At 42.1% G+C, this 9,176-nt stretch overlaps 1 non-coding gene across 1 annotated transcript; it reads left to right on the top strand.

The window, feature by feature from the left end:
* Positions 1-3,468: 3,468 nt before the first annotated feature.
* On the top strand, positions 3,469-3,632 carry LOC142428188 (U1 spliceosomal RNA). The gene has a single exon (XR_012780159.1). It is a non-coding gene; the product is annotated as a U1 spliceosomal RNA (small nuclear RNA).
* The last annotated feature ends 5,544 nt before the right edge of the window (positions 3,633-9,176 follow it).

Below are 9,176 nucleotides of genomic sequence, written 5' to 3'. Positions count from 1 at the left end.
ATACCTTACTTTACCCAGAATGCAGTGTCCTTCCAAAAGCACATCCAAAAAGCATCACTGCCATTGAGTCATTTCCTCTCAAAGACACAAGGGGCCAGAGTAGCACTTCCCCTGTAGGAGTGTTAAGTTGCAAATCTCAGTGGGAGTGGAAAGCCTCATCTTCCTCCCAATGAACCACTGGTGGTTCAAACTGCTGACTTTGTAATTAGCAGCCCCACTCATCATAAACAACACGCCTGAGACTCCCTATGATACTTAGGACATTCTTATCTGCTCTTGTGATGACCTTCTCAGCAGTCATGCACTTCACTTACTGGTGTCAACCCTTCCTTCTGCTGATAAAACAAACCAGCCCTGGGAGAAGTGCCTCAACTCTGGAATTCCCAGGTGTCCAAATTCAATTATCAGGACTGAACACAAGTCACCTTTGAGTGCTGATCCGGGTTTTCCTTGTTACTATGTTAAAAAGTGATTTTACAGAGAAAAAGCAAGCGTGAATGTGCATGGTGGAGAGACACAGTGGATGTGTGTGAGGATTTTGCTGACTGGAATGTCCCTATGTTTGCAGGTGTCCAGTGTGAGATGCAACTGGTGAAGGCTGCGAGAAGCTGGAGGCAAACTCTTGGGGGGAAAAACTGTCTACTTCTTGGACTAGTGGGGCAGGATCATCACTTCCTTCAGCTGAGGCAGGGCCCCATGGAAGGGTGCTGACAGCTCAAGGAGCGGATGCAACAAGTGTCGTGTCCTTCACCTAAGGGACAGTTGACAGTTCCCCCCTTGTTCCCTGTAAAATCGCTGAAGCAGGATGACCTGCAGATCAGCTATGCTCCTTCTTCCCAGCTTCCGACTCCCCTCGACTAGCCATGAAATTCCTTATGCCTTGCCCGTATAAATTAATGCGCTGCAGTTGCTGGGAAGCCTCCTTCCTCATCAGGGAAAAGGCTCCACCTGCCTCAGCTTCTTGTATCAGGTCTCCTGTCTTTCTTCCATCCCCCACCATCCTCCTTCCTGTGCTCCTGGTCGATGCAACCCTTGTGGATTTCCAAATGTAAACTTTGAGCAACAGGTTGGCCCCAATTTGACCCAACATGTTGTTGGCAGTAGCCTGGTTTCTATCTAATAAAGTCACTATTACTTACAGATCCTAAGCCAAACATCACAAAGAGGTGAATTCATTTCAAATACAGATACCATCCCAAATAGACACTTTCTTATGTCTTTTTGAAAAATTGGTTGTTAGGACAGGGGCTCAAACTCACACTCAGATGCGTGATAATTTCCCCCTGAAAGCATTTTATTGGGAGCTCTTACAGAAATCATACCAATTAACGCCGGTCTTTTCTTTCTTTCCAACTATTTGTATTTTTATCTCTGTAATATTATATTATCCTTGCTATTGAATTTTTTCTCTTTATACTGCTTCTGTTTGTTTTCCAGGTTGCTAAGCACAGAAGGAATAGGAGCATAGACATAAGAACTACTGCAAGGGTTTATAGGGGATGGAGAGGTTAGGGCGGGAGTTAGGGAGAGTAGGTTTGAGGGAGCAAATGATGCATGTGGGATGGGGAGGGAGCACTCTTTAGAACTGATGATGATTACACAACTCATTTTAAAAGTGCTTTAGCCATGGAGGCAGGAGTGAACGTTCAAAAATAATTTGATTGGGCAATGAGTGTACAACTCTTATTATGATTGAACTACTGAACTGTGTGATATGTGGATTACATGCCTATAACACTATTAAATTGTTTCGAATGAATAAAACCATAAAAATAAATCCACAGATGATCATGTACTGTAGTTAGGAGGCTAGAACATAATATGTCAATAGTATTTTTTTTCTTTTTCTTTATTGTCTTTTATAATAACCCCTTACTGTATTTCTTGCCTCTCAATACATGATATCCTAGATATTATCCCAGTCATCAGATTTCCTGTAATTAGTGTTCAATGCATCAAGTCTGGTCTTCAGATGTTTTTGAGGTTCAAGTGGGATAGACTCAAAGGTTGTACTTTGGCTCTCCTGGACTTGTTTTCATTTGATTCCGTTTCAACCTGAATTTACTTATAAGGCCTGTCCCACAGTCAACATGGGCCTGGTTTTAGCTGCTGATAGTGAGCATGTCCATTGTCTCTTCTCACAGATGGAGTCAGTCTGTGCATTCCATCTGGAGAAGGTCATGTTATAGTCGCCTTTTGTGTTGTTGGCAAAAGGTATTTGCAATGAAGAAGTTGTTGATCTTGCAAAGTTCTGTCGTGTGATTTCCAGCTACATTTCTATCACCAAGATCATATTTTCCAATTACTCTTCCTTCCTTTTTCTTTCCAATTGTCAACAATTATCAAAGTATCTTGATTGCATGTGTGATTTCAGACTGCACACATTGGCAGAATTCTTCAATTTCTGCATCAGTAAATTTAGTAATTGATGCATAAATTTTAATGGAAGTTGTATTGATTGGAGTTTCTTATATCTGGATAGACATTATCCTATCACAGACAACATTGTTCTTCAAGATAAAATTTGAAATACCATTTTTAATAATTAATGCAATGCCATTCCTCTTGACTTTGTAATTCCTGGCATAATTAAACTGTATGATTTTCTGATTCAAAATGGTCAATACAGACTATTGTAGTTCATTAATGCATAGGTATCTGCCTTTATGTACACCATTTCGTATTTGATGACTTCTAATTGTCTTAGGTCCATACTCTGTACACTCCAAGTTTCAATGACTAAATGATATTTTCAGTGGTTTCTTCTTATTTTGAATCCTGCCCCATCAGCAAATGAGGATTCTGAAGGCTTTCCTCCCTCAGGCTTTATCGATCGACAGCATTATGGTCCACAGTGCTTTGAGAAGGCACTTCTTCCTCAGTCGTGTTTTGAGTGTCTTCCAGCCTGAGGGGCTCGTCTCTCGGCACTATCTTTGACAATGCTCTTGTTCTATGCATGCAGATTTCAGTATCGCACACAGTTTCATAGCTATCCATATGTTTCCCTTGGCTAATTTATATGAAAGGGAAAACTTACTCCTTGTTTGCAGTCTGGAAGCTCTGTTGAAACCTGTTCCCTTGGTTACTTTGCTGGTACTTGAAATACCAGTGGCATAGCTTCCAGCATCACAACAACACACAAGGCGCCACAGGATGACAAACCGACAGGAAAGTGATGCCCCAGTGAGGGTCGCAGCAGTACATCAGTGCAATACCATGTGGAGTGTTTCCACAAGTTGCTGAAGCACGCATCTATGCCAAGAAGTTTGGAATACAGTGACTCATCCAACTGACTGGAAAAGAGCCATGTTTGCACTCATTCCAAAGAAAGGTTATCCAACAGAAGGTGAAAATTATTTTAAAAATCACTGACATCAAATGCAAATACATTAACAGGAAACTCTCAGAGATTCAGGCTTGATTTAGAAGAGGTTGTGGAGCAAGGGACACCATTGCAGATCTCAGGTGGGTCTTGGCTGGCAGGGGAGAGATCATGATCACGAAGGTGATTTTCCCAGGGCGAGGCTTATTCATTGCACTCCGGATGTGCTGACCCCTGCGATTTCCCCAAATGTGGGAAACGCGACTGCATAATTTGTGGTAGTGGGGGACTGCGGTCACGCTCTTCCTTTGGTCATGCTTCAGAGCAGACCTGTCCTTGGAGAGGGATCTTACGCTTGGTTAAGGAGAGGGCCATAAACAAAGACCCTGGAAAAGATGGATTGACGCAGTGAATGCTGTCAATAGTATGTTTTATTGAATAAAATAGAGGGAAGGTTTGCGGGGGTGGGGAGAGGATAGGTGATTTGTTCTTCAGGAGAAAGGACTAAAATATTTCACAGGTTTAATATGGGGAGATTCCAGTAGATGAGATGTCACACTTCTCATTTACAGAGCTAAGGCACAGATTCAAGAGATAAGTGGATAACAATTTGGGGCCAAGTTGAGACCCAACAAAATAAAACCAGGGTCTTTAAGGTCAAGACTTCTGAGTACGCACTGTTGTATCTGAAAAGTTTGACCCTAATTATCCACTATTGATAAGTGCCAATTGGACAAGGCCACATAGACTTTCCCTGGTACCTAGAGAGTAAAGCTACTTCAAACATGTTAGGAAACTGAGAGCTACAGGCCTAAGTACTATGAGACCCACTGGATCAGATACAAATGTCCTCAGGAATTGTGGTTTCAAGGAGTCATAGCCATATCCTTTACATGGAAAACCTTATGTGTCCTTGTTTCAGACCAGGCTGCTAGTGGTGCCATTGACGAGTCACAATACATTGATCATAGTTCTAGTTAAGATTTCTAGAAATAATTTCATCACCTCAATATGTATGCGGTTCCTTGTGCAGTTAACAGCTACCAAATGCTCTGTCTCACTATCACTTACCAAAAACGTATTTAGTGTTCCTCCTGAAAGGAGTCTCTGCTCTTCCTTCAGAATGTACATTGAAATATTACTCATGGGGTCACAAAATGCCTCAAGCCCACAAAATGCCACAGGCTCTTAAAAACAAGTTGACACATTCTTTTTTTTCAAATCGTCTTATTAGGGACTCATACAACTCTTATCACAATCAATACACACATCAATTGTGTAAAGCACATATGTAAATTCATTGTCCTCATCATTCTCATAACATTTGCTCTCCACTTAAGGCCCTGGCATCAGGTCCTCATTCTTTCCCCTCCCTCCACACTCGCTCATGAACCCTTGATAATTTATAAATTATTATTTTGTCATGAATTTCCCTATCCGAAGTCTCCCTTCACCACTTTTCTGTTGTCCGTCACCCAGGGAGGAGGTCACATGTAGATCCTTGTAATCAGTTCCAACTTTCCAACCCACTCTCTCCCTCTACACTCCCAGTATCACCACTCACACCACTGGTCCTGAATGGATCATCCACCCTGGATCCCCTGTGTTTCTGGTTCCTATCTGTACCACAGTACATCCTCTGGTCTAGCCAGACTTGCAAGGTAGAATTGGGATCATGATAGTGGGGTGAGGAGGAAGCATTTAGGAACTAGAGGAAAGTTGTATTTTTCATCATTGCTACATCACACCCTGAGTCTCCTCCCCGAAACCCTTCTGTAAGGGGATCTCCAGTAGCCTACAAATGGGCTTTGGGACTCCACTCCACACTCCCCCCCCCCCCGCCCTTAGTCACTATGGTAAGATTTTTTGTTCTGATGATGCCTGATACCTGATCCCTTCGACACCTCGTGATAGAACACGCTGGTGTACTTCTTCCATGTGGGCTTTGTTGATTCTGAGCTAGAAGGCCGCTTGTTTACCTTTAAGCCTTTAAGAACCCAGACACTATTTCTTTTGATAGCCGGGCACCATCAGCTTTCTTCGCCACATTTGCTTATTCACCCGCTTTTTCTTCAGCGGTTGTGTTGGTAAGGTGAGCATCATAGAATGCCAATGTAATAGAAGAAAGTATTCCTGCATTGAGGGAGTACTTGAGTTGGGGCACAAGGTCCTTCCTCCACCTTAAACTAAACCTATAAATATATGCACATAGATCTATTTCTGCATCCTCATATATAAATATATATGCATATGTACATGTTTTTATCTAGGCCTCTATAAATGCCCTTTGCCTCCCAGCTCATTCCTCTATTTCCTTTGATTTTCCTCCTGTCCCACCATCATGCTCAGTCCCCACCAGGGCTTCAGCAATTCCTCTTGGTTACATTACCCTTGATCATGCCCTACCAGGCCTCCCACACTCTCCTCACCACTGATTTGGATCACTTGTTGTTCCCTTGTCCCTGGCTTTGTTAACACTACTGCCTTTCCCCCCACCTTCTCCTCTCCCATGTCCCCCGGAGTTGTCAGTCCTATTGTTTTCTCCTCGAGATTGTTTGTCCAGCCTATCTTATTTAGACAGACCTGAGAAGATAATAACATGCACAAAAACAAGACAGAGCAAAACCAAGCAACAATATACAACAAAACAACAACAACAAAATAATGACAAAAAACAACAACAACAAAGTATAACAAGAAAGAAAAGCTTGTAGTTAGTCCAAGAATCGTTTGTTAGCCTTTAGAACTGTTTTCCAGTCCAGTCTGCTGGTACGCCATGCCCTGGCCCCAAAGTCCACCTTCAGCATTCCCTGGGGACCTCGTTGTTCCATTCCCTTGCTGCTCTGTTGCACCCCCTTAGTATTTTGCCTAGGTGTGGTGGGATCAGGTCAGGTGCAATTCCCACACTGTGTCTCCGGTGTTGTCCCCTGTAGGGCTATGGGTCAGTGAGGGGCGTCATGTCTCATAGTGGGACTGGCCAAGTGGTCCTTTCTGTGGACTGGCTGTTCTAGTTGGGAACATCGTCCTCATGTCAGATGTGAGGCCAGATGTGCTCCACTTTCTCCTCCTCCCACTTCATCTGCTCCCCTGTGCTCTGATTAGATATGTCCGACTCCGAAAGCTGCAGATTCAATGCCAACCTTTGAAATAAATTGTTCTGGTGAGTGGGTCAGGTGACCACTTAGTAGTTGAGATTGGGGCTGGATCCCCAGACTTCTCCACTGGTTCCCTGCTCCAACGCCGACATGTTGCATTCAAATCTTGGAGCACTGGGTTGAAGTCTGGTTCCTCTTTCCCTGTGGAGATTTAAACAATACCCTCTCTTTGGGTGGGTTAGTGCCCTGTGCCCCCACTAACCATTTCTTTTTTATTACTCTTTTTTCCTTTTGCCCAGCTATTTTTTAGGTGTCTGTCATGTGTATCCCTGTATTTGGTCTGGTCCCTGCCATATAACCTGGTCCTCACCCCCCAGGAATGTTTGTATACAGTAGCTTTTTCCCTATGCCTTAAAAAAAATTTTTTTTTAAGCTTACCTGAGCAGACTCATGTGGTACTTGTCCTTTTGTGCTTGACTTACTTGGCTTAGCATTATTTCCTCCAGTACTTCCCATGCAGCGTTGTGCTTCATACGTTCATCACTGCTTCTTAGCGATGCATAGTATTCCTTTGTATGTATATAACACAGTTTTTTAATCCAATCATCAGTTGATGAAAATTTGGGTTGTTTCCAACTCTTTGCAATTGTGAACGGTGCCACAATGAATATTGGAGCACAGATGTCTGGCCTTGGTTTGTTTCTTGCCTCTTCTGGGTATATGCCCAGTAGGGGGATTGCTGGGTCATATGGTAGCTTGATTTCCATCTATTTAGATATGGCCAAATCGATTTCCATAGGGGCTGTACATCTTTACAGGTCCACCAGAAGTGGATGAGAGAGTTTCTGTCGCCCCACAGTCCCTCCAACACTTGTTGCTTTCTGATTTTTTTAATTGGGCTACCTTTGAGGGTGTTAGATGGTACCTCATTGTTGTTTTAATTTGCATTTCCCTTATGGCTAAAGATCGGGAACATTTTCTCACATGTTTGTTGGCCATTCAGATTTCTGCCCCCTGTGAAACTTCTGTTCAAGTCCTTTGCCCAGCTCTCAAGTGGGCAATCAATTTTGGGGTTTTTTTTTGGGAAGCAAGCAGAGTAATAAGGCCTTTGTCTGATGTGTCATTGCTTAAGATATTTTCCCAGTCCATGGACTCTCTTATTATGCTCTTGGTGAATCTTTCGATGTACACAGGTGTTTTATCTTCAGCATATCCCATTTGTCAATGTGTGCATCCTCTGTGTTTGTGTCCTTCCGTATTTCTTTTTTATTAATATAGTTAAAGTTTATTTTTTTAACAATTTATTAGGGGCTCATACAACTCTTATCACAGTTCATACATATACATACATCAATTGTATAAAGCACATCTGTACAGTCTTTGCCCTAATCATTTTTTTCTCCGCTTTTCTTTTTTTACATTTTATTAGTGACTCATACAACTCTTATCACAATCCATACATATACATATATCAATTGTATAAAGCACATCCGTACATTCCCTGCCCCAATCATTCTCAAAGCATTTGCTCTCCACTTAAGCCCTTTGCATCAGGTCATCTTTTTTTTTCCCTCCCTCCTCTTTCCCTCTCCCTCATGTGCCCTTGGTAATTTATACCTCGTTATTTTGTTATATCTTGCCGTATCCGAAGTCTCCCTTCCCCCAGTCCTTCCGTATTTCTAATAGCCTGTGTATTCCCTGTGCCAAATTCTTAAGTTGGTCCCAAATCCCGCATTGATGGCCCTAATAGTTTGGGGTTTAACTTCAAGGTCTGTGATCCACCTTGAGCTTGGAGTGAGATAAGGGTCTTGCTTCATCTTTCTGCAGGTAAATATCCATTTTTTTCTGTTAAAGAGGGCATCTGCTTCCCATTTGATATTTTTGGGGCCCTTATCAAAGATCAGTTGTATATATGCTGATGATTTTATTTCTGGGTTTTCAGTTCTTTTCCATTGGTCTGAGTATCTGTCATTGTACCAATATCAAGTGGTTTTGACAACTGTGGCTGTATAGAATGGGCTAAAGTCAGGTAAAGCAAGCCCTCCCACTGTGTCCTTCTTCTTGAGTTTTCTGCTAATTCTCGGCTTCTTCCCTCTTCATATGAAGTTAGTAATCAGTTATTCCATTTCTTTGAAGAAAGATAAAGGTAATTGTATCGGGATGGCATTAAACTTATATAGGGTCTTTGGCAGAACTGACATTTTTGACTATATTGAGTCTTCCAATCCACGAACAAGGGATGTTCTTCCATTTGTTGAGGTCACTCTTGGTTTCTTGTAATAGTGTTCTGTAGTTTTCCCCATATAGATCTTTTGTTCTTTTAGTCAGGTATATCCCTAGATATTTCCATTTGTATCTGGCTATTGTGAAGGGTACCACCTTTTTTATCTCTTCTTCTGTGGTCTTATCCAATGTGTATAATAATCCGGTAAACTTGTGTTTGTTGATCTTGTATCCTGTCACTCTGCCAAACTCCTCTATTGCTTCCAGTACTCCCCTTGTGGACCTCTTGGGATTTTCTGTATATAAAATCATATCATCTGAAAATAATGACAGTTTCACCTCTTCCTTCCCCTGAAGAATACCTTTGATGTCTCTTCTTTGCCTTATGCTATTAACTAAAACCTGCAGAACGATATTAAATAAGAATGGGACAAAGGGCATCCTTGTCTGGTTCCCTTTTTCAGTGGAATTGTGTTAGTCTTTTCTCAATTGACTACCACGTTGAGTGTTGGTTTTTCATATAAAGCTTGTATTGT

Source organism: Tenrec ecaudatus, chromosome 15, assembly GCF_050624435.1.
Source record: "Tenrec ecaudatus isolate mTenEca1 chromosome 15, mTenEca1.hap1, whole genome shotgun sequence".
Lineage (NCBI taxonomy): Eukaryota > Metazoa > Chordata > Mammalia > Afrosoricida > Tenrecidae > Tenrec > Tenrec ecaudatus.
The sequence above is the reverse complement of the archived record's forward strand: the minus strand, read 5'-3'. Positions and strand labels throughout refer to the sequence as shown.